General features: G+C 46.2%; 1 long non-coding RNA gene across 1 annotated transcript; it reads left to right on the top strand.

Annotated features, from left to right (window-relative positions):
• The first annotated feature begins 4,303 nt into the window (after positions 1 to 4,303).
• Positions 4,304 to 8,938, top strand: LOC103186226. Its single transcript, XR_488722.1, has 3 exons — positions 4,304 to 4,392; positions 5,031 to 5,142; positions 8,790 to 8,938. It is a non-coding gene; the product is annotated as an uncharacterized LOC103186226 (long non-coding RNA).
• The last annotated feature ends 17,189 nt before the right edge of the window (positions 8,939 to 26,127 follow it).

Below are 26,127 nucleotides of genomic sequence, written 5' to 3'. Positions count from 1 at the left end.
CAACCCTAAATCCTTTTGTTTGAAAGAAACATTTATAGTTCCCTTTAGAACTTCAATACTCTGTAGTGCCAACAATACTTTGTAGTGCCAACAATTTTTTCTGCATATATGTCAGCCTGGCTCAAATGGTAGCAATCTTGATCAAAAGATTGTGAGTTTAAGCCCCAGATCAAGTATTTGAGCTCATCATTCAGGCTGACACTCGAGTGCAGTGTTGAGGGATTGCTGGATTATCAGAGTTGCTATCCTTTGGATGAGATGACCTAAACCAAGTCCCTGTTGAGAGGGATATCAGGCCTGACCCCAGAGCAGCCAGTCTTGCTGCTGGGACTTGGAATGGCAGACCTATCACTGGGAATAGGGATTTTTCCTGATAACTCTGCAAACCAAAGCCCTACAGGTGGGTGGCTCTTGCCTTGGAGTACTGTGGACCCAACCAGTCAAGAACTGAATAACCGAGGCTGCCTATTTGATTCCTTTGTTCAGTTGGCAAGCTGGTCACTTTGAAGCCAGATCAACTCCAAGGACACCTGGCTTACCCCTCCCCACCCAAGCAGGTGAGTCACAAGTTGGTTATTTGACATTCGACAAGCACAGGTTTGAACCCTTATAAAAATCCCATTCAGTTCAAATTGCAATGCCCCAAACTCCGTCCATGGAGTTTGTAGTGTAGTAGAATTCCTATATCTGCACTTTGGTGTTCAATGTGAATCATTTACAAATAATAACTAGAGTGAAGTTCTAGGGTCTGGGAATTCTGCTCTGAAATAATAACCTTTGCGTTTGCCTCATTTTCAGCTTTTGTTTCTGCATCTCACCATCCCAATTTGTCAAGATATTTCCATGGAGAAAAAGATAACAAAGACATATATGGAGTTCGCAAACCTTTCTTTGGAGTTAAAGAAGACACACAGCTTATGGACATACCAAAAGTCAATCAACCCGTCAATGAACCGTACAGTGTCCCATTCTCTTATGCCCCCGTTAACCACTGGTATGGAGGTGACTCATCCACCTATGAAATGACAAAGGACAAGTTTGCCCTGGCTGCTGATCGAACCTGTAAAGATCAATCTGGCATTTGTAAAGGCCCCTGCAAAGATGACTATGTTGCTTTGAATGGTGTCTGTTATAAATACATTCACCTCCAACTGTGCTTCGCTGATGCAGAGGTAACGTGCCCAAGATTTAAATTATGTTATGAATGGTATATTATTATTCCATTGTTGATAATAGTTTCAGAGAGGAAATAGTTTTTGCTGTGCCTCAAAGTTGTACATGAATTGAGCAGATTATTTAAACAAATTATGATGTTGACTTCTGCACAAGCAAGAATAAAGGTGGTATCTGGCTTTGCCAATGCAGAGGTCAGAGAATTCAGTGCCACGTATGAAATAGAATCATATAGACCCAGAGCGTTCTTGATCCAATTGTATTGCGAGCTCAGGCAATGAGTCCCAACCTAAAGAGCTCTAAGGGCACTCGTAGGATCACTACATTGTCATGGTGAGATAAACTAACTGAACCCAAACCAGGAATCAACCTTAGGATCTAACAGGGTTTCATAAGAACAGTGAAGGACAGGACACATCATACCTCCGAGCCATGACTTTCTGGTATTAAATTATTAAATTTGCCATCTAAATTTAGACTCAAAGTTGATCCCAATTCTGGAAACATCTCTCTCCCAGATAATCCAAATATCCAACTATCAATTAATCTAAACACAGAAAACAGCTCTTCAGTTGCCACATTTCCCAAAGCGTTGGGCATCATTTGCTGCAATATAATTGGAGAAAACAATAAGTTTTGTTTTATTAAAAAGCTAAGTGTGTGTGTGTGTGTTTATGTATGTGTGTTGAGGGCCGAATCTCCATGCTTGAAAAGAGCAGGAGAAGACAAAATTGATCAAGTTCTGGTTTGAAGAGTGGTTAGATATACATTAACCTGTAGAGTGTGGCAAAAAAGCAAAGACTAGGGGAGTTGAGGCATCCAGGAAAATAATGAGTTGAAAGAGAAGATGCTGTGATATGTTTTTATTTCAACGGATTGAGGATTGAGGGAGAAAGGAGAAGGAGTGAGATCTGGAGCTTGGGAGAAAAAGAGGGGAACATTCAGAGGATGCCTGTCAGACTTGTATCCTGTCCTGAATGTGAGAGAGTAAGAAAGAGTCTCCTGATATACGGGAGATAAAAGAACAGAATTTGCAGAGTTAGAAAGGGGTAACTATGTGTATTTCTGTTCCCTTTTTATAAAATGGAGATAAACTATTCAATGTAATAGCATTATATTTAAGCACTCTGAGATGCTACACTGCGTGGAGGGCACTATGTAAGTGCAAGTTGATGTTGTTGTCCTCCCGACGTGAATGGCACTATACAAATGTGATTTTGTTGTTGTATAAATTGTAAACATTATATACCATATCAAGTTTTTCCTTATTGTTCTTAAATATTTATACAATAGTTATGTAATATTCAGTTCATTACTTCTACAAATCATAATTTACACATGACTGACTCTAATTTTCTAAAGTTTTTTCAATCCATGACGTAATTGAAGAGGACTTTGAGCAGTCGAATGTAATTCCTTTAAGGAAGACAAGGTTTGGAAAATTCTTCAAATTCCAATTAAGGCAAAATAGTCTTGGAGGATAAGGCTTAGTGAAATTCTGACCTCTCAAATCTAGTCTCATGGGAAACCTTAATCAGATGTGGAAGGAAGTTCTTGCTTCAAGTCTATTGTGTTTGCTTGCACTCTATTTGGAAACATTTACTCTCCCAGCCCTGGGTGATCACTCTGGAGACTGGTGAGTTTGACTGTCAGTAATCTAATTCTGCACCCTGTGGGATTGGCCATACAAATAGTTAGCATTTTTTATAAAGACATTTGGACTGTTAGAAACCAGTAGAAAGTACATATAAAGTACTGCACTGGGTTTTTGTCAAAACCTGTGTTTTTAAAGTCTTTTTTTCTTTGTTGGTTGAGCTAACTTTGAATGATTACATCTGATTGTCTGCCGTTTGACATTTTGTCAAACTGGTGTTTGTAAACTGATAATGACTTTGTGCCATAAATATATGCCAATTGGTAAATATCCAGACCAGCAGAAAATAATAATTCTTAATAATAATCGTTGTATTTGATATAGCAAGGAGCCCTGTAGCTTAGTAGTTAAATCACTTGCCTCACAGGGTTTGATTCCCAGGCAGGGCGAAACATTAGGCAAGTTTCCTTACTCCACACACCTTTGAATACCTAACAGTAAGTAGGAGCCTGGATGTTAGTCAATTGGCGGATCATTTGTCTGGGCGTAATAATACCTTCCAAAAAAATGTTTTTTCAAAATTTGGTCATTTAATCCATGAATGTTTGTGGGACACTGCTGTAGGCAATTGGCTGCCATGTATCGCAGACAAAATATACAGTGAATTCACTTTACAGTATATTTTGTGGAGCATTTTGAGACATCTCGAAGGTGTGATTAGATGCAATATCAAATGCAAGGATTATTATTATTATTGTGTCTTATCAGGTTGTTGATAGGACTCAAAATGCTTCATACAATATACTGTAAAGTGAATTGACTATATTTTTGGTCATATGCGGCAGCCAATTGCACATAGAGTTATTCACCATGTAAATATTCTCTGGTAGGAAAATAAATACTCCAAAAGACAGACCAAGATATGCCACCCATCCCACAATTTTTGGCTGACTTCCAAAAAATACAAGATGACATTCAAAAGATTAGAGAAGAGGAAGTATCCATGCTGTAGTGGATTGATTGACCAAGTTATGATTTTTTTTAAAGGGATTATTACCATAGAAAGCGATCCAGCATCAACTAACAACTGGGTTCCTATTTTCTGCTAGGTAAACAGAGGCATATAGAGTAAGCAAACATGCCAAAGGTTTTGCCCTACCCAGGAATTGAACCCGGGTCCTCTTGCTTGTGAGGCGAGTACTCAAATTAATACACTGCACGGACTCCACCAGTATATAAGAATAAGCCTTTCAGTGTTTGATTAAGTTGTTTGGCTTAGGAGGACAGTGGAGAAGCTATTCTCGTCTTTGATCAGCTTTGATAGTATGTTATCAGCGTTTGTTCCACTGTGACGGATGAAAATATAGAGAACCAGTCAGACTGCTGAGACAGTTTTTTCCTGAAACTCTAGCAGACGAGGTGTTAAACGTATTAATTCTTATTTTGAAACAAATAACTGTGATTTTTCATTATCCAATCTGCAGCAATACTGCAAGCAAAATGCGCCCGGTGGCCATCTAGCCTCCATTCACTGCCGATTGAATCATATGTTTGTCACAAATGTGATTGAGGTCTCGTATATAACATTTCCGTACACTTGGCTTGGGGGCAGTGATTGCAACAAAGTAAGTATCATTTGCTTTTTCTGGCTTCACTGAATGTATTTTAATTATTTTCCAATCTCTATTTCTCTTGAAGATACTGGGTTCAGGCCTGAAGTTAAACTGGTAACTTGCTTGGTCTGCCTGAGGTTTGCTTTGCAACCCAGCCATTGTGTACACCACAATACTATAACACTGTGTACACCACAATACTGTAACATTGTGTACACCACAATACTCAGCACAATATTGTTCAAAACTAACATTGCACATAATTGCTGTGCGCAATTGGCTGCCGCGTTCGCCCACAAATATACAGTCAATTCACTTTACAGTCTATTCTGTGAAGCGCTTTGGGACGTCCTCCCACGTGAAAAGCGCTATATCAAATGCAAGGATTATTATTATTATTATAATGTACAATACTATACAAATGTACACAGTACAATACTGTACAAATAAACACAGTAAAAACGACAATATGTACTAATGTACACAGTACAATTCTGAATAAGTGCATAAAGCGCAATACTGTGTCACAACATAACATTGTGTCAATACGACATAAATCTGTAATGCCAACAGGCTCCCTCAATTCATCTTTTCCTGGGAATGTTGGACAGCTGACAATGGAATATTAAAGAGTCATTGATTCATTGCAGGAGGGGATTTTCGTTTGGACTGATGGTTCACCCATGGACCACACAGCTTGGTGTCCCAGTGAACCATTCAACGCAAATGGAAAGGAGAGCTGTGTTGCACTCAACCACAAGAGTAAGTTGACTTTCTCTCATATGTATTTTAATGTTCTTAAGAGGATCTGCAAGAAACAAAGGCTCAATGCCACTTCAAAGCAGATTCTTACTTATGCAAATTTTGTACTGACGGGCACCATATCAGAAATGAGAAGGCCAGGCTACACTATGTCAATAATAAACTCATTGCAATTCCCAAATGTTCCCTCCACAAACTGCAAACTCTCCAGACCTGTGCAACTCGTATCCTCCCCTGCACCAGATTCCGCAAACCTACCAACGCCATCCTCACCCAACTCTACTGGCTCCCCATCTCCCAGAGCATTGAGTACAAGATCCTCATTTTCACCTTTAATTCCCTCCACACGTTTGCTCTACCCTACCCTCTTAGACCCTATCAACCCACCTGCTCCCTCCACTCAGCAGGCACTGGCCAGCTTATCATCCCTCACCCTGCCTGCCCCACCATCGGAGAAAGGACTTTCAGCCTATCTGCCCCCACTCTCTGGAACTGCATCCCAAAGTCGTCCATTTTACTCCTTTCCTCGCCTCTTTCAAGGTCGTCTTCTTTGACCGCACCGTCGGTCATCTTTCCACCCCATTGCCCTTGACAAACCCCCTCCCACCCCACGACCCACCATAATCCAAGCTCGGGTGCAATCCCTCAACTGTCCAGTGTTATAGAACGTCCTCCTTACATGAACAGAGCTATATAAATGCAATTTGTTGCTGTTAGGAAGTGGAACATTCAACCGGTCAGTCACACGCAGAGGAAAATCTCTTTAGCTCTGCTCAAATACCTAGCGAACTTCATCTCAGTCGCGTACCTACTGTGTTAGCAAGTACCGGTGTGATATGTCCAATAACAGCCACCTGGATTCGATCACCAAATTAATGTTGAATTGAGAACAACCACACCAGGAACTATAATCCAAATACCCTGTCTATTCTCATACGGAGTCTTGCAGTAACAGACAGAGACCCTTGGCAGACTGGACTGTATTAGAACCATGTCAAAATGACAATTTGCTAACCCTGTTCACCTATGGCCCCACTGTCAGATATGAGGAACTGATGGAGCTACATGGACGGTGAATGCGGGCAAGATTACAACACTCTGGAAATTTGTGTTTTTCGTGACAAAACGATCAAAGTGCACTTCATGCAACAGCAACTTGCAATTATATAGCATCCTCCACTCAGGGTAGTGTCTCAGAGCACTTGATGACACATAGAGGAGCAATGCTGCATTGAATCACATCTTGAACTTCAAAATTCCACTGTCCTCCAAGGCCAAAATGGCTGGAACGATCTGATGTGACCCCAAAAAAATTAATTCATCACTAAGATGTCAATCTCACTGTCATAGGGCCAATCTGATAATAATAATAATCCTTGCATTTGATATAGCGCTTTTCACGTCTTCTAGACATCTCAAAGTGCCCTCACAGAATATGCTATAAAGTGAATTGACTGTATATTTGTGGGCGAAATGTGGTAGCCAATTGCACACAGCAGTGTCCTACAAACAGTCGTGAATTGAAAATGACCAATTTATTATTATTTTTTTGTTTTGGAGGGATTATTATTAAGCTTGTGGAGTAAGGAAACTTGCCCAAGGTTTCGCCCTGCCTGGAATTGAACCCAGGTGTCTCGTTTGCAAGGCGAGTGCTTGAAGTAGAGTGGAGTGAGTGAGTGCTTATCTAGGTTGAGACATAGATAGTTCAGATAGAACTTTACTCTACAATTGACCCAACCTGTACTAGACTTGAGAATGTTTGGAGAGCTCTATCTCAACTGATCCATGCTGTGCCTGACCTGGTGATGCTTGACAATGGAATGGAATTACGATGGAATATTGCTCTATTTCCCAGCACAAACTTCCCTCATTTTGTTTGCTGCTTGGCAGCGAGACAGTGCAATTCAATTTGAGCGCTGGCTATTTTGGCATGATATATATAATATATTTTGGCATGATGTGGCTTTGTATCTAAGTATTATTTTTATCACCCATCTGAACTCATCCTTCCGAAACACCCACCCTACCATCTTTAAATCACAGCATCAAGCTACTGTTTAAATATGTCCCATGACCTGGCAAACTGTTACAGTCATTAATTACCCTGTGGTTAAGCAAAAACTTGCTGGTTCTGTCCTGAAATTGCCCTTTGCAGCTACAGGACGTGGAGTCCTGTAGTTCAGTGGAATGGAATCCTGTAGCTCAGTAGTTAGAGCACTCGCAAGCAAGAGACCTGGGTTTGATTCCTGGGAGAACGAAACATTGCGCAAGTTTCCTTACTCCACGCCCTGTTTACCTAGCAGTAAGAACCCGGTTGTTAGTTGATTGGCGGATCACTTTTCTGGGGGTAATAATTCCTTAAAAAAAAAAAAAAATTGGTCACTCAATCCATGACTGTTTGTGGGACACTGCTGTGTGCAATTGGCTGCCGCATTTCGCCCACAAAATATACAGTCAATTCACTTTGCAGTATATTCTGTAAAGACATCTCAAAGACGTGATAAGGCATTATATCAAGTGCAAGGATTATTATTACTATTAAAAGTACTTGGTGGTTTGATATATAATTCATAGAATCATAGAATTATACAGCACAGAAGGAGGCCATTTGGCCCATCGTGTCTGTGCCGGATCTTTGAAAAGAGCTATCCAAATCAATCCCACTCCCCTGCTCTCTCCCCATAGGCCTGGAAACCTCAAACAAAAGCACCCAGTTTCGACTGCCTAGCAAATTTATTAATCCCCAACATCTGCCCTATGATTAACTGTTAATTGACTTATTTGCCTGCTTACGTATAAGGTTGTCTCTACCGCAAGAAAGATTTCCCACTCTTCTGCTGAATGAAAGAGTTCTCTCTTGCTCTCTGGTATCTCTCTTGCTGAAGAATTCCTACTCTCACCAAATTCCTTAACAAAATTCTCACTCTGTTCTACCTCACTCAATTCCCTCCTCACGGTGCTGGGCTCTCTGCTCCAATTCAAATCCAATTCAAATTCAAATGCTTTTGGACATCCTCTCAACATGAAAGGTAAATAAAATAAGTGTAAATTGTAATGTATTGTATAATTCAGCCCTTTACTGGCTGCTGACCTGCTGTGAGCCATCTCGTACTCTCAATAAATCCTGCCAGTCAGACGATATTTCCTCCAAAATAAATAACGTAACATTATTATCAAGGAACAATCAAAAACATATTGGCATGATGATGCGGAAACTATTAGGCGTTTCCACATCACCATGCCTAAGAGTATCCAAACCAGAGAATTCCATGCATCCCACCTACACATAGACATCCTTCTTACCTAATTCCATAGAGTACAAAGCACGGGTTGGCAAGAGCCAAGGCGTGGAGTCCCCAGAGTGTACCCTGGGGTACTGCTAGAATTTAACGAGCTAAAGCCTAGTTATATGCATTGAAGTTATTATCTGGCAAGCTTCCTGCTGCTTGTCCAGCTCGGACCACCATAACCATTTGAGCTTGGCTTGCAGGGTTAACGAGCTGAGTGGGAGGATTCCCTGCCAGGCGAGCTGGTCTGTCATCAGCAGTGCTCCAAGTATCCGTCTCTCTGCTCAGGCAACTTGTGCAATTCTACACTTATTCATGTATTGAAAAGGTTAAATCTCATTCTGTTTATATTTTTTTTAGGTCACTTTCTCTGGTCAAGTGAAGACTGCAACAAACAGTTCAATTTTGTCTGTGCTTATAAACTGGCCTGTCCAAGCCCTGACTGTTCAGCTTGTTGAACCACATGAAGCATTGGTTGAATAGCCTTACATTCTACCTGACATGTTGGTCTGTTATTAGTAGAAAATAAAGTAGTGAAGCGCTCTGTTTTGTCTATGTTTGTTAATGTATCCATATAAGTGAAGAACAATTTATAGTCTTCAACATTCCTTGATTCACTCATATTGTTGACCCTGGCTTATTCAGTACTTCATCCATTATTTCATCATCAGCCCAGGCAACTCAGTTTATGGAGCACTGAACCTGGGACCATAATAAGCCCTTCATACGGCCAGAGCATATCCAGGCTAACCATGCCTGAGAAGAAGTCCAGCAGAGAGGAACACGCCTGATACATAACTTCAGAGTTATGAGGAACAATTAGATAAGTCCTCAGCCTCAAAAACAGATGTCTTCAAGACGCGCTCAGAAAGGTTATCAGAAGTTTTAAGGACAGGGAAAATAAATCTGGAACATTTTCTGATATCCCAAGAGAGCAGGGCAAGAGGACACAGGTTCAGAGTTGTGAAAACAAGCTTTATGACATTTGCCAGCAAGCATTTCTTTACAGAGAGAAATCAACAGCTGGAGCAAGTAACCAAAAAGAATAGTTAAGGGAAATTACAATCTGTAACGGGAAGATGCTAAGGTGGGATTTCACATAATGAAAGGTTGAGATCAAATAGGATAAAGGGCCTTATTGGCTTAGTTTACAACACTTCCACATCAGGTTCTGGGTCCCAGTTTCACATTGGGACTTGAGTCCAAAATGACATTGCAATGTAGTCCTGTGAAAGTGCTTCACTGTCAGAGGTCCTTCAGATAAGATGCAAAGCAAGATCATTACTCAGGTGAATGTTAAAGATCTTATAACACTTTTCTCCTAGTCAACAGTCCTCCAGATAAATTCATCATACGCTTTCTTGGTTGTACGTGGGACCTTGCTGTGTAACTGCTATATTCAGCTGCAAATTAACAGCAATGCCTTGTGAAGCATTTTGAGACGTTTTGATAATATGGAAACTGTATCAAATGGAATGGTTTATCTGAATACCCTTATCTATGAAGTCTCTAACAAAAATCATAAAAATAAGTCTCTAAAAATAAAAGCAGTTTTAGTCAACCTGGAGTCAGTCAATTGAGATATTGAATATCTTTGACCAATCAGTCTCAGTTAGACCTGGGAGTGTCGGGACATCCTGATTCTTGGGAGTTAATGTGCTGGGTTCTCCCAGCTGGACGAATTCTGTCGGTTTTCCTTTTTCAGTTCACTCTTGTAAACCTTTATTGAGGTCATAGTTCCAAAGCATGAAAACACAGTCAGAAATGTTTTCTTCATATTCATTTTTACATAAATATTGATTGAAAGGAGGGTAAGCCAATAAGTGACTATTTAAGATTATTAAAGTTGAAACCCAGTTACTAAAGGAGCAGCTGGTGATGCTCTTTCACCTTCGGAACTGAGTTCAAAACAAGGATGAAATTCTCTTTGCTGCCATGAATGCTTCATTGTGAAATAAACTTTTGGTTATCTCAAATCTCTGTAACAGATGGCCACTACACCGAGTAGAAATTTGTGCAAAATTCACTACAAATTGTAGGTTTTAATCTCAATCTAAACTATGTGCATAGAATAGTAGAGGCTGATTTATTTTGTACTGAACCTATCCTGCATCTGATTTGGGACTGCAGGATGGGCCAACATAGAGGGAGGATTACTCTGCATCGAACCTGTGCTGGACCTGGAAGGGGTCAGTGGGGCAGTGCAGACGGAGCCTTTGTATCAGCACATATGCAGCATACAATTCTCAGTTTACAGTACATCCTGCAAAATGCTTTAAGATGTCTTTCTGACTTTTTTTTATCTAACCTGGTCTGTAGTTGATACGGGAGTGAATGATTAATGTAGTTTAGAGGAAGCTTTGCTCTGTATCTAAGCTGCACTGTTCCTGAGTTGAGATGTATAAAAACAGAAGTCACTGGGAATCTTAAATAGTCACTTATTGGCTTACCCTCCTTTCAATCAGTCATCATAAAGTAAGCAACTCCTTATAAACAAAAACAAGTGTACTTCACTCAACTCCTCAGTGAGGTGTATCCAGTGAGTTGCTGATGAATCCAGCTGAGGAACATCCCAGGTTCATTAGTATTGGCTACATCTCAGCCCTATGGAAAAGAAGGAGAAACTAGAGGAATAACATTTCACCACTTCTCACAGTGTTCCTTACTGCTACGCATTAACAGGCTTGGGAATATTGTGCGATGGAAAGGCGATAGACATTGTGTGACTATGGATAGACTATTCAAGGGGAAATGAGAAAAAAAACATTTCACAATCAAAATATTTGTGATTGTGGTATCTCGTTGGGAGAGTGAGAAAACATAATTTGGCTCACTGAGTCAATTCATTCCACAGCGTGTGTACAATCTAATCAATGAAGAAGTCACTCTCCCTTATTTTATTTCCAAACTGAAGATTGTCCAAAAAAGATTTACAATACACTGGTGCCTCCAATTTATTTCTTATGCAATTTATCAACCTCCTACTTTCAAAATGTCTCAACTTGTTGGAAAACCAAATTGATGTTAACCTATGAATTTGACATTTCTAGGGAGCCAATGTCAGCAGCATGAATATTCTTATAAGGAGCCAAGACGCAACTAAACCTAATAGTGTGGAACACCTAATAGAACCAATCCTTGGTACACAGAGTATAAACGGGGAATGTAAAACACTCCCAGATTTTTCTCACGATCCATAATGAGATATTGCGAGTGAATCAAGTCAGTGCAGAGATCTGTTGGGTAGATAAGCACGGAAACTCCTTTGTACAATCCAGTATATCTCTGATATAACTGTGGTTCTCATTCAAGCATAGCGTTCTGTGCTCCAGTCCAGTTCTCACTTGTTCCCCTTACTTAGATCATTTCGCCAGGCAAATCATTCCCTTACCCTTTATTCATTGGTCCAGTCAGTATGTATGAAACACAGTCAACAATGATTAATTTCACTTAAAGGCACTGATTTAACTATGATTTGATGATAATAGCATTGATTCAAGGATAAGATAAATGGAATGAAATTATGTAGATTCAAGGAAGGCTTAACATATTCCCTTTTCACACTAATCTTCTGCCCAACAATTTACAGAATTTATAATAATTATATTTGTGTGTGAGGTAACGCCTATAATAATGATGCATCTCAAAAGGTGACAAAGAGGCATCAGCTGGCAATAACTACACAAAATTAATTTATCTAATCTCCAAACAGCACAACATCGTCCTTCAACCCACGAGCACACAAGTTATACTTCATGAAGGAGCAGGGACTGTTCCTTCGTCACTTAAAGGTCTTAAACCACATAACTTCACAAAAATCTTAACACTGCAGTCCTGGTGATGTACTGTGGAAGGGCAGATGAGCAGAACACAACTAAGATAAGACAAACCAAATGTGAGTGTTAAGTGAACACGTAGGATGGCATATTTGGTGCTTGGAACCAAAGTTCAGAAGATAAATAAAGTAGCATCGATGGAGTTAAGATAACATTGGTGCGAGAGAGAGAGATAAGAGTAGCGGCTAAAAGATTTGTGCGGTATACTAAGTCTTACTTGGAGACTGTGGATCACCAATTAGATCAGTGACTTAATGTACTGACCCACATGGATGCAAAATATTCATTCCCTTGATTAGATTTTATGTGTAGATCAAAGAAAGCTCATGGCTCCTCCTTTCAAGATCAGCTCAATTTGCTTGTTCTGTTGCTATTGTAACACTTTCATTTTCCTTTGAGTTGAACCAACTTCAATTGCTCTTTCTGATAGAAGGTTGGTCTTACTGCAACAGGAAGGAGATGTGGAGATATTCATTTTATTTGCTGAAAATGTAACATTCAGGACTCAGTTTGAAAGTAGGATCTCCTTGGAACTGAACTGGATCCAAGGTGACATATTTGGCAACGAAATGTCAAAATCGAGCCAGTCCTCTGTGGCGGTCTCAGTACTCCAGTTCCCAGGGCTGCAGTACTCCAAGGCATTGCTGATGATAACACAGACACTCTGGTTCATCAGCAGGATTTGGAAGGACAGACCAGTCACTGGGAGCAGATTCCCTGACTGGTCTGTCCTTCCAAGTCCTGCTGATCCACTCAGCTCCTGCAAGCCAAAGCTCTAATAAGTAAGTTGGTCCTAGCGGGAAAGCTTGACAAACTGTGAGTTACAAGGGAAATGGCTCAACAGCTTTCCTCATAATATTAACAATAAAACACACCCGTGACAGAACAAAGAAAACATTGGCAAAAAAAACAATACATTTCAAAACCGTGACAAATCACAAACCCATCCTTTTGTTCCCCAAGCAATTGTATAAACACTATATTCCATTTGTCTTAAGGAAGAAAAACACACCTGTAACAGAAAAAAAACACGCATTCCACTTTAAATTGTGGATTCCTGTAGCTCAGTGATTAGAGAACTCGCCTCGCAAGTGAGAGACCTGGGTTTGATTCTGGGCAAGGCGAAACCTTGAGCAAGTTTCCTTACTCCACACGCGTGATAATAATCCCTCAAGAAAAACCCTGTAGCTCAGTGGTTAGAGCACTCGCCTCGTAAGCAAGAGACCTGGGTTTGATTACTGGCAGGGCAAAACCTTGGGCAAGTTTCCTTACTCTACACGCCTGATAATAATCCCTCAAGAAAAAAAGCAATAATAAATTGGTCACTTCAATCCACGACTATTTGTGGGATACTGCTGTGCGCAATTGGCTGCCTCGTTTCACTCACAAATATACAGTCAATTCACTTTACAGTATATTCTGTGAAGCGCTTTAAGATGTCTAGAAGATGTGAAAAGCGCTATATCAAATGCAAGGATTATTATTAGGTTCAATATTGTCAATATAGTGCTAGGGAGCAGTTACACTTTGGTAGTACCATCTCTGCCTTCCTTCCCTTACTGGATGGCAGGCCAAAATTCCCACTCCGTTGCTCCCCCCTTTAAGGGGAGAGACTTTTTCCTACCCACCCACGCACTCTCTTGGGACATTCTCTGGTTACAGGTTGAATATCCCTCTCTACAAACCTTTCCTGAGTACAGGGACCCGGCGGGGAGGTGGCACTAACGCGCGTGCACGCACGTATCGTGGAGCTGCTCTAGCCAGAGTCAGGCCCCATCTGACCCTAGCCTCAGCCAAACCTAGCTACAGCACGTCCCTCATGACATACTCCCTGATTCTCGCCTACACTAGTCTGTAGCAGGCCTTTACTGACCCATCTCGATGCCTGAAGACCATCCCAAAGGGCTTCCTTCACCGAGTTGATGACCCTTCAAGCACATTCAAGGTCAGTCGCTCTTTGCGTCACCGAGAAGAGGCCATACAGCACAGGATACCATGACAGTGGAACTCCCAGGATGAAATGCAAGACTAGCCACTGTGTCCTTTTACACCTCATTGGCGTATGTCCAGGTGTTTATTGGACAGGTCCAGCGACGACCTTCTCCCACATCTGACTAACAGTCACCGAAGGGTACCCGAATTTCAGTTCCCTCACCTCTCTCTCTTAGACAACGCCTATTACCTGCTGTGCTGACCACTTGGTAATCCCACAGGGGGCCACAGTGTTCCTGGCTAGGAATTTCTCTATTTCAGTTAAGTACCTTGGGACACTCCAACTGAAAGGAGTGTTCCTCGGCAGGTCTGTCAGCCCCATCCTTCTTAACACTGGGTACAGCAGGTATCGATACACAGAGCCCGTATAGCGGGGCTCCAGGCATATCCTCACGCAGCTGCACACGAAAGTGGCCATGAGAAATCAGCTACATTTGGGACCCCCTTATCTGGAGTTTTGTGCATTGTGGCTCTACAGACACAATCCATTCCAGATCTCCAGATAAAGTGAAAAATGGCTCTGGTGACTGCACAGGCACTGTTTTTGGTCAAAGGCCAGACTTGCGCCATGTGCAACAAACCAAAGAATCACCTCGCACTGGATCACCAGATTTTTCCCAGTGATTGACAGTGAACGCTGTTGCCACCTCCCTAGTTTCATCTTTACTCGCATTGTCCACTCTTCCCAGTTTTTCTTGCATGCTCCGACAGCCCCGAACCAGATGCCAAGGATGTAATCTGGCTTGACTGCAAATGGTGTACATTCACGTTCTTGCCAGTTGCCGAAGTACTTCACCTCACTTTTCTGTCAATTGACCCGTCAGGCCCGTTCAAAATGGTCGCAGATGCCCAGCAGGTTTACGACCGATTGTCGGTCAGAGCAAAAGACTGTGACATCATCGATATACAAGGAAACCTTGGCCTGTGAGCCGTGGCTACCCAGGATGGTGACACCTCTGATGCTCTCCTCCCTCCTGATGACTTGTGCAAAAGGATCTATGCAAAAAACAAACAGGGTTCTGCCTGACTCCAGAACTGATGGGAAGAATCTGCGTATCATGTCAATTTAGCATGATTGCACTACAGATGTCTCTGTAGAGCAGCCGGCCCCAATATAGAATTCTCTCCCCGAAACCCACTTTGGCAAGGACCTCAAACATGTAGTTTTGAGATACTCCGTCAAAACCTTTCTCCTGATCCAGACTGATTAGGCAAGTCTTCACCCCATCCTGCATATAGGCAATGGTATCCCTGAGCAACACAAGGTTGTCAGAGATCTTCCAGCTCAGAACTGCACAGATCTAGCCAGGATGTATCACCTGCTCCAGCGCCATCTTCATCCTCTCAGAGATCAGCTTGGCCAGGATCTTATAATCCACATTTAGCAGCGAAATCAGCTTCCAGTTTTTCATCTCTTCCCTTTATTTTTATATATCAGGGTGATGTTGCGTTTCTTCATCGAGTCCACCATGATCCCCTCCAGAAGCATGCTGTTGTACACTTCCAGGAAGTCCGGTCCTATCTCAACCCACAGAGCTGAGTAGAGCTCTACCAGGAAGCCATCACTCCCAGGGGTCTTATCGGTCTGAAGAGACTTGACAGTCCTAGTCAACCTGTCCACCATCTTCTACCACCTGTGGAAGAAGATCTCCCCATGGTCCCTCTCCGCTGCCCTGGAGCCCACCGAACTCCTCCCACTCTGGCCCATCTCTCGCACCAACCCACTCGCTGTGCTTACTCTTCTCCACAGCACCCTCTCCACCACACTCGAAGCCCTTGCCTCCCTCACCTCCCAAACTGCCTCCTATTCACGATCCTGACCCTGGATCCTCACCCTGGTTCACCAGCCACCTCCGCTCGCTTAACAGCCAGGTGTGAGCTGCCAAACGCATTTGGCTCAAATCCGACCTAACGGTCCACTGGCACATCTGGCTGGACCTCATCAAAACCTACCGCTCCGCTCTCGCCTCGGCCAAATCGTCCTTCTATTCCAGGTTAATCCTGGAGGTGAAGGGCAATCCCAGGCTCCTGTTCTCCACCACTAACCGGCTCCTCTGCCCTCCCCGCCACACCTCGCAGATTCTTTCCTCTGACTCTCACTGCAAGAAAATGCTGGACTTCCTCGAGTCCAAAATCGAGGGAATCTGCTCAGCTGCCACTGCCCCCCAATTTGCCCCCATTCCGTACCCCTACCCCACACTCCGACAATTACTCATTTCTCCTTCCACACCTTTGAACCTGTCCACCCCTCAGGTCCTAGCTTTCACACCGTCTCCACTTTGTCGCAGCTTCTCCTCCAGCCCCCGCACCATCTCGTGCGGTGTTTTTCAGGGCTCTGTCCTCGGTCCCCTCCTCTAAGCCCTCTGCATGCTCCCCCTTGGTGACATTATCCGCAGACATAGGGTAAATTTCCACATGTATGCAGATGACACCCAACTCTATCTCTCTGCCTCCACCCTCAACTCCAGGATTACTGGCGTCCTGACCGACTGCCTGTCCAACATCAAGTCCAGGACGAGAGACAACTTTCTCCAACTCAATGTCAGCAAGACCGAGGCCCTCCTGATTAGCTCTCTCCAGCACCTCTACACCTCGGGCACTGACAGCATCAGCCTCCATGGCTGCACACTGAACCTCACTAAGCCAGTCAGGAACCTGGGTATCTTGTTTGACTCTGAACTGTCCTTTCTCCCCCACATCCACGCCATGACCGGCACTGCCTACCACCACCTCCACAACATTGCCAGACTCCGCTACTGCCCCACCCCTCAGGCTGCCGAAACCCTCACCCACGCATTCGTCACATCAAGGCTCGACTCCCTCCTCATCAGCCTTCCCAACTCTTCCCTTCACAAGCTGCAGATCATCCAAAACTCTGCAGCTCGTGTACTCTTGCGCACCAGGCTCCATGACCCCATCACTCCCAACCTTGCCCGACTCCACTGGCTCCCCATCCCCGAGAGGATCGATTTCAAGATTCACGTCTTCACTTTTAAGGCCATCATGGTTTTGGCCCTTCTATCTCTCTGACCTGTTGACTCCCTACCAACCTGCCCGCTCCCTCCGGTCAGCAGACTCCGGCCTGCTCCATGTCTCCCGCCCTACCATCGGTGGCCGGGCTTTCAGCCTCTCTGCCCTCACACTCTGGAACTCCATCCCATGGTCCCTTCGCCTCGCTTCCTCCCTTGCCTCTTTCAAGGCCGCTCTCAAGACCCTTCTCTTCAATCGTGCCTTTGGTCACCCTCCCATCTATCTACCTTCCCTTAATAATAATCCTTGCATTTGATATAGCGCTTTTCACGTCGGGAGGACGTCCCAAAGCGCTTCACAGAACACACTGAAAAGTGAATTGACTGTATATTTGTGGACGAACGCAGCAGCCAATTGCGCACAGCAATGTCCCACAAACAGTCATATGGATTGAAAATGACCAATTTATTATTGTTTTTTTTTGGAGGGATTATTATTAGGCGTGTGGAGTAAGGAAACTTGCCCAAGGTTTCGCCCTGCCTGGAATTGAACTCAGGTCTCTCACTTGCAAAGTGAGTGCTCTAACCACTGAGCTACAGGACTCCAAACCCTACACTACACCTCCCTCATGCTCGGGCCTCGACACCTGACTGTTCAGCACTTTGGGACGTCCTCCCGACGTGAAAGGAGCTCTATAAACGTAATCTTGTTGTTGTTGTTGTCCATAGAGAGCGGGTGATCTAAGTTCTTCCGGCTGCCCTCATTCAGTACCTCGGTGAGGGCAGACAGGAAATCCAGGAGGCTGTGCTCTCCATGGGCTTCTCACAGTACAGGTCGGCATAAAATAACCTTGTGATCCTCTGCATGCCTTCCTGGTCTACGCACACCGAGCCATTCTAGTCCTTCAATCCAGAGATCACAGAGCTGCCTCTGTTTTCTGGAAGAAGAATCTCAAACACTTCTTGTCCTGTTCTATTGTGTGAAATCTGAAGTGGAAAATCACCTTGGAAGTCTTGGAGGCAAGGAGCGAGGTTTGCTGGCCTCTCACTTCCTCAAGTTCCTCCCTCACCTCTGCACCTTCCAACCGCTGTCGCAGGAGGCCCTGCAGTCTGATCTGGGGTCTGGCCATTTCCTTTTGCCTCGCTCACCTTATCCCTTTCTGATCAAATTTATTAATTATTATCTTTACCATTTCCCACCATTCAGTTGAGGAGTCACAGAAATCCCTAAGATTTGCGCACACTGAGCCGTTGATACCCTTGATACCCTTCCACAACACTTCCAGATTTCCCCGTCATTAATTTCACGTTCAAATTCCACGTCCCCTTACCCATCCTACGGCTTTCCCGCACTTGCAGGTTAGCCAACAGGAGGCGGTGGTCAGTAAAGAACGCTGGCTGGACATCTCTACTCCTAACCTCGAGACTTCTCAAAACGAAGAGGAAATCTATATGTGAAACAAAAACACCCATTTGGCCTGGAAAGGTGAACTGTTTTGGTGCACCATCTGCGGGGCCCTTGAAAATGTCATACAGATGCATGTCCATCACCACTCTTTGGAGCAGCTTGGACATAACATCCATTTCCCATCAGATCTGGAAGATCTCCCATCTCTCTTCAATATACAATTGAAATCCCCTCCTAGAATGACTGGTTTGGATGTGACCAACAGCGAAGAAAGCAACTGGAACAGGGCCACGCATTCATTCTTCCCTGTCGGGGCATACACATTAACAAGCCTGATCGGAGCTCCGTTATACAGTACGTCCACCACGTGGACTCCTCCACTCCTCCTTATGGTCAGTGTTAGTGAGGTTCTTCCCCCGAGGTAGGACCAACATTCCAAAGCTGCAGCTGTCATTACACCCGTATCACACAGAGTCTGTAGGAATACTACCACTTGGATCAGGCTCTGTAGCTGTCGGAGTGCGAGATTCTGCACTCCTGTAGGAACAGCACATCGGCCTTTACCCTGGATAAGTAGTGGAGTGTCACAACACAGCCCGGTTTATCATATATGTTGGGCACGTTCAGGGGTACCTATCTTCAGCGACATCTTACCCTATACTTACTGCCTTTTCCTTGTCCCCTTCTTTTCCAATCTCCTGCTCTGATCTGTTCCCAACAGCTTTGAAGGAGCTGGCAGGTACCCTCGACCAAAAGTTCATACTTTCCTTCTGTTTCCAGTTTCCCGTAGTCCCCGAATCATCAGTCCTCTGCCTGTTTTTAGTCCCAAGGATGATGTTGCGGGAGCTGGTAGTAAACGCCCCCAGTTTTCCTTGTAGTCTGGGGTTTTTCAACTTCTTTGTCTCTTCGTCTCCAGTCCCCTTCCTGTATTTTTCCCATTGTTGTTGGGTCTGGCAGAAACCTCGCCCAATTGTCCATACTTTTTTAGGGTTCCCGCCTTTTTTCCCCTTTCACTATCACCCCCACTCCTTCACTGTCCGTGTCCACGTTTTCTGTCTCCTCCTTCTGTTGGGTTTTCACTCTCTTCTTCGCCTTTTTTTTCCCCGCACCCGTTTGCCAGCCACCTGCCACTGTCCCTCTTTTCCAGACTTCTTTTGTTCGGCCCTGTTCTAGCTTGGAGGTTTTATAAGTTTTTCCTCGGTTTACCTCCATCTCTTCCTTGCTGCCTTCCTTTTCGCTTGAATCTATTTCTTCCTCAGAGGAGGTATCATCCAAAGATGATTCCATTTTTGCCTGCCTGGGTATTAACTTCTCCTCCATGAGCAGCATGACCTGCTCCTCCTGTTGTCCTTTTTTCCTCTCTTCCTGTCACAGTCCTTTTCATGTGACGGCCTACTTTCCCTCCATCACCTACTGCCTTGCCTGGTCTCTGGAGTGATGGCTCTGGACCGGTTTCTGTCCACTCCTCCTTGGGCAAGTTCAGTAAAGGTGTCCCATTTCACCACACAGGTCACACCTTTTGCCCATTAGATAGTCTTGTGCCAAGTGGCCAAAACTTTTGCAGTTCCAACAGTCTGTGTGCAGGTTGCAACATAGGGGCCCATCTGTCTGCATCTCAGGAAGCATGCTTGGGGCTGTCCAGAATAGTACAATATGCCCCTGAAGTTCCCAATGATAAATCGGGAGGGGATGTGAGCAACACTCCCCTCACCTCTCCGCTGCAGCTTCGGCCACAGACCCCGACCTCCTTTATCTCCCTTATATTGAGCACCTCCTCACAGTGCTTTTCTAAAAAAAAACAGATGTTGGACTCCAGCACTTGGGGATCATTCATTCTTACAAGAGCTTTCCTCTCCTGTCTTAACCTCTCTTGGAACAGGGCCCTAATCTCATATGGGGTCAGGTTCCCCTCCCCTTGATCTCCTTCAATTTCATCGCCTCCTCATACGAGATGCGCATCACCTCGTATCTGCTCTTTTCTTTATCTGCGTAGACACACCTTAGACATTCTTTTGTAGTGCTCAGGGTCTCATCAAAGCCCTTCTCAATGAAGGCCGCTCTGTCCATATTATACGGCACATTGTTCCAGACCTTGAAAAGGACAGTGTCCTTTATATATAAGTCCTCCTCTTTTCTCCCTTTTTTTGCATTTGTTTGTCCCCTGACTGCAGTCGCATATGACATGAGGTTTGGGGGGGGGGGGGCCTGGCTGGATGGGGGGGGGGGGGCTGGATGGATGGGGGGGCTGGATGGATGTGGGGGGGCTGGATGGGGGGGAGGGGCCTGGCTGGATGGGGGGGGCCTGGCTGGATGGGGGGGGGGGGCTGGCTGGATGGGGGGGGGGAATGCCTGGATGGGGGGGGGGGGGGCCTGGCTGGATGGGGGGGGGGCCTGGCTGGATGGGGGGGGGGAATGCCTGGATGGGGGGGGGGCCTGGCTGGATGGGGGGATGGGGCCTGGCTGGATGGGGGGGGGCCTGGCTGGATGGGGGGGGGGCCTGGCTGGATGGGGGGGGGAATGCCTGGATGGGGGGGGGGGGGCCTGGCTGGATGGGGGGGGGCCTGGCTGGATGGAGGGGGGAAATGCCTGGATGGGGGGATGGCTGGATGGGGGGAGGGGGGCTGGCTGGATGGGGGGGGGCCTGGCTGGATGGGGGGGGAATGCCTGGATGGGGGGGGTGGCTGGATGGGGGGGGATGCCTGGATGAGGGGGGGGGCCTGGCTGGAGGGGGGGGGATGGCTGGATGGGGGGGGGGGTGGCTGGATGGGGGGGGGGTGGCTGGATGGGGGGGGGGTGGCTGGATGGGGGGGGGATGGCTGGATGGGGGGGGGATGGCTGGATGGGGGGGTGGCTGGATGGGGGGCGATGCCTGGATGGGGGGGGGGAGCCTGGCTGGATGTGGGGGGAGGGGATGGATGGGGGGGTATGGCTGGATGGGGGGGGGGGGGGCTGGATGGGGGTGCTGGATGGGGGGGCTGGATGGTGGGGGGTGGATGGGGGGGGGGTTGGCTGGATGGGGGGGGTGGCTGGATGGGGGGGGATGGCTGGATGGGGGGGGTGGCTGGATGGGGGGGGGGATGGCTGGATGGGGGGGGATGGCTGGATGGGGGGGGGATGACTGGATGGGGGGGGTGGCTGGATGGGGGGGGGGGGTGGCTGGATGGGGGGATGGCTGGATGGGGGGGGATGGCTGGATGGGGGGGGGAATGGCTGGATGGGGGGGGGAGCCTGGCTGGATGTGGGGGGGGGCTGGCTGGATGGGGGGGGTGGCTGGATGGGGGGGGGGATGGCTGGATGTGGGGGAGGGGATGGCTGGATGTGGGGGGAGGGGATGGATGTGGGGGGAGGGGATGGATGGGGGGGGGGGATGGCTGGATGTGGGGGGGGATGGATGGGGGGGGGATGGCTGGATGTGGGGGGAGGGGATGGATGGGGGGGGATGGCTGGATGTGGGGGGAGGGGATGGATGGGGGGGGGATGGCTGGATGGGGGGGGATGGCTGGATGGGGGGGGCTGGATGGGGGGGGGATGGCTGGATGGGGGGCTGGATGGGGGGGGGGGATGGCTGGATGGGGGGGGGGGGGATGGCTGGATGGGGGGGGGATGGCTGGATGTGGGGGAAGGGATGCTGGATGTGGGGGGAGGGGATGGCTGGATGTGGGGGGAGGGGATGGATGGGGGGGGGATGGATGGGGGGGGATGGATGGATGGGGGGGGATGGCTGGATGTGGGGGAGGGGATGGATGGGGGGGAGGGATGGATGGGGGGGATGGCGGATGTGGGGGGAGGGGATGGATGGGGGGGGATGGGTGGGATGGGGGGGGGGATGGCTGGATGTGGGGGGGGCTGGATGGGGGGGGATGGCTGGATGGGGGGGGCTGGATGGGGGGGGATGGCTGGATGTGGGGGAGGGGATGGATGGGGGGGGGCTGGCTGGATGGTGGATGGGGGGGGGCTGGATGGGGGGGGGATGCTGGATGTGGGGGAGGGGATGGATGGGGGGGGAGGGGCTGGATGGGGGGGAGGGGATGGATGGGGGGGTGGCTGGATGGGGGGGGGGTTGGCTGGATGTGGGGGGGGGGTGGATGGGGGGGGATGGCTGGATGGGGGGGGGTGGCTGGATGGGGGGGGGTGGCTGGATGGGGGGGGGATGGCTGGTGGGGGGGGTGGTGGATGGGGGGGGGATGGCTGGATGGGGGGGGGATGGCTGGATGTGGGGGGAGGGATGGATGGGGGGGGATGGCTGGAGGTCGCCCCATCACCCCTAGAGGGAGCTGCAGCTTCCGTCCTTTTACTGATCCTGTGCCGCCCCCTCAAGTTTATCCGTCATTTCCGGAGTGTTGGGCCTGTCCTGTCCCATCTTTATTGATGAGGTTTGTCTGTGCGGCTCCGCAGTGCTGTGTTCCCGCCGCTGTGCTCCCCGGTGGGCGCTGTCCCTCACGCCTCTGTGTCCTGCTCTGCCTCATGGTTTCCCTCCGCGGTGTCGCTGTATTTTACTGCCTCCTCTGACCCGCGGATGGGGCTTTGGGCCTCACGGCCTCCGAGGCCTCACAGTTTCCCGCCGCGTCTTCGCCATCATCCGCTTTGGCTCCACTTCCATCACCATCTCAGTCCCCGTCATCTTATTGCCACTCCCGACTCTTAACCTTCTCTGTGTTTCCCCACTTTGCTTCCCATCAACTTTCTCACTTCCCTCTTCCTCACCGCTCTCTCAGTCCTTTTCTCCTTTCCCCTTCTCCCCCTTTCACTTGTCTCCCCACCATTTCTCCTCTCACTGCTGCCATTGCCTTTCCCTCTCTTAGATTTCCTGCCATTTTCACTTTTACTTCTCGTTCTATAGCTACTATATCCACTGGTACTTTCATGCACCTTATCCTCTATTATTTCTCCTTCCACACTACTACCCCTCTTTATCCCCTTCCTATTTGTTTCCCTATGACGAGGCTAAACAATTGCTGGGATTTCCCTAAACGGAAAACCCGGGCTTTTTCCTGTCCTTTTATGGGGGTGTTATTCTGGTATCAAACCCCTTTCCCTCTATATATTTCCCCTAACCTCAAAATATTTTACCTCTTATTAGCTCCAAATTACGAATCAAACAATCCATCCAGAAATCTTATCCCCAGTTCTCTCCGCTTTTCTGTCTCCTGACCCAGTTGTCCGAGTGAATTGGACCTTATTGTGTTAATGGGTATCAGCACAGCCGTCATCCCCACTCCACTCCTGAGCTCTGTATTCCTATTGCCTACAGATCAACCTCACTTTGAGAATTAGTAGATATGAACCATTGCAGTTATGGGAGGCGAGGCCCTGGGCTTTCAGTGCAGGCAGAGTAATAAATAGGTCAGGACTCCTGCCCCTCATTTCAATCCAATAACCATAACTGGATGGTCTCCAGCTTTCCTTTGGGTATCTTTTAACTTCCTCGTCTGTTTCTATGTTTCAATAATAGAATGTTGCAACAGAGAAACACATTATTTTGCTGATGAGTTGTGCGGTGATGTTTTTCCCACATCAGCCACTTAATCAAATACCTATATTCCTTCCTTCAAACACCCAATTTCACTAATTAGTACTGAATTAGGGAGAGTAAGCTTCTAGAGAGGGTGGGCATGGAGCTCTTGTGTGCCCACCATTATCTACCATTCAGAATTTTTTCACACAATAATACACCATAATATCTGAAAATCTGTGGGTAAATCTGATAGCACCAAAATTGTGGCAGCCATAATTTCTGGCTTTGACCAGATAGCATCTGCACGGAAATAAGGCGCAGAAGAATGAATGGGCTGCTCCTATGGCGCCATGATCAGCGACGGATGTGGATACCGCCTTTAGATCAGGCGGGCAATCAACTGCTTATTCTTGAAGCGCATATTATAACCCCCTAACGCACCTCACGATTTACAAGAAATGGCTGCAAAATTGCCTGAATACAATGGCACGGGGTTGGACAAGCGCATTTTGAAGAAGTAGCGCAAATAGTTGCACTTAATGATTTAAATGACAAGGAGCAAGCTAAGCTGATTTTATGTATGCTGATGCCCAGTTTTTAATGCTTTGTCAGGAGATGCTAAAACAGGGAATAGGAATGCTACTCAGACAAAGGAAAATGTTTTAACTTGTGTGGGATTTGATAGAGGGGATCCATACAGAACACTGGGAGAGTGTTTGCGAAATCCAAATGAACATCCTGAGGCATTTGGACAGATTATTGGCATGTTATAATCAAGCACCCAGGCAGGGTGAAACCTTGGGCAAGTTTCCTTACTCCACACAAAGCCTAATAATAATCCCTCCAAAAACCAAGAACAATAATAAATTGGTCATTTGCAATCTACGACTGTTTATGGGACATTGCTGTGCGCAATTGGCTGCCGCGTTCGCCCACAAATATACAGTCAATTCACTTTACAGTGTGTTCTGTGAAGCGCTTTGGGACATCCTCCCGATGTGAAAAGCACTATATCAAATGCAAGGATTATTATTATTATTGGTGGAGCATTAAATAGAGCAGCAATAGCAGGACCAGAATTTGACCATTCACTGCCTTGAAGGAACAGCTCTGGAGGAAATGTATGATTCAAGGGATCCTACCCATACAGAAATGTGGATGATACGCAGAATGCAGTTAAAATAGGAGGCAGCCCTGTTTAAGCAGAAACAAGAAAAAGTTGAACAGAGAGCCCAGCAGCAGGAGGAGGGAACTGAGTGAGGTGTTAATGAATTTGGTGAGAGTGGGAATTCGGTGCAGAGGGGGAAAGTGGTGCATAACTATAAAATATATAATAGTTATATTAAAACAATATAAAATGTCTGGGAATATGGCAGGGTAGCTGAGCGGATGCATGCACAATGCGTGCCATGTGGGAACTCCAGGATGCTTTGTGTGCCCAGGACAAACGTGTGTAGTAATAATAATAATCCTTGCATTTGATATAGCGCTTTTCACCTCGGGAGGACGTCCCAAAGCGCTTCACAGAACACACTGTAAAGTGAATTGACTGTATATTTGTGGGAGAACGCGGCAGCCAATTGCGCAATTGGCTGTTGCGTTTCGCCTACAAAGAGTCAATTAATTTTACAGTATATTCTGTGAAGCACTTTGAGACGTCTAGAAGACGTGAAAAAGCGTTATATCAAAAGCAAGAATTATTTATAATGATTATTACCATAATACCTGTTACATTCAGGTGATCGAATTGGGCGTACCATAATATCTGGATACTTTCGGATAATTAAATTGGATATGCAATAATACCTGGATACTTTCAGCTGATTGAACTGAGAATCGTACAATAATATTTGGATACCTTTTGAAGAGCCATTAAAAAGGACACATTAAAATGGACATTAAATTGGATATTGCTCCTCTAATCCTCCCGCAGCATTTGGTAAGATCAACTTAAATCATTCTGAACTGTAAGTGGATACGGAAGTATTATTGTGATGTATTCTTTTAATTACTTATAACTATTACTAATCTGAATTAA

The sequence above is a fragment of the Callorhinchus milii genome, unplaced genomic scaffold (genome assembly GCF_018977255.1).
Source record: "Callorhinchus milii isolate IMCB2004 unplaced genomic scaffold, IMCB_Cmil_1.0 Scaffold5, whole genome shotgun sequence".
Taxonomy (NCBI): domain Eukaryota; kingdom Metazoa; phylum Chordata; class Chondrichthyes; order Chimaeriformes; family Callorhinchidae; genus Callorhinchus; species Callorhinchus milii.
Note: the sequence above shows the minus strand (reverse complement) of the source record. Positions and strands in the feature narration are given on the sequence as shown.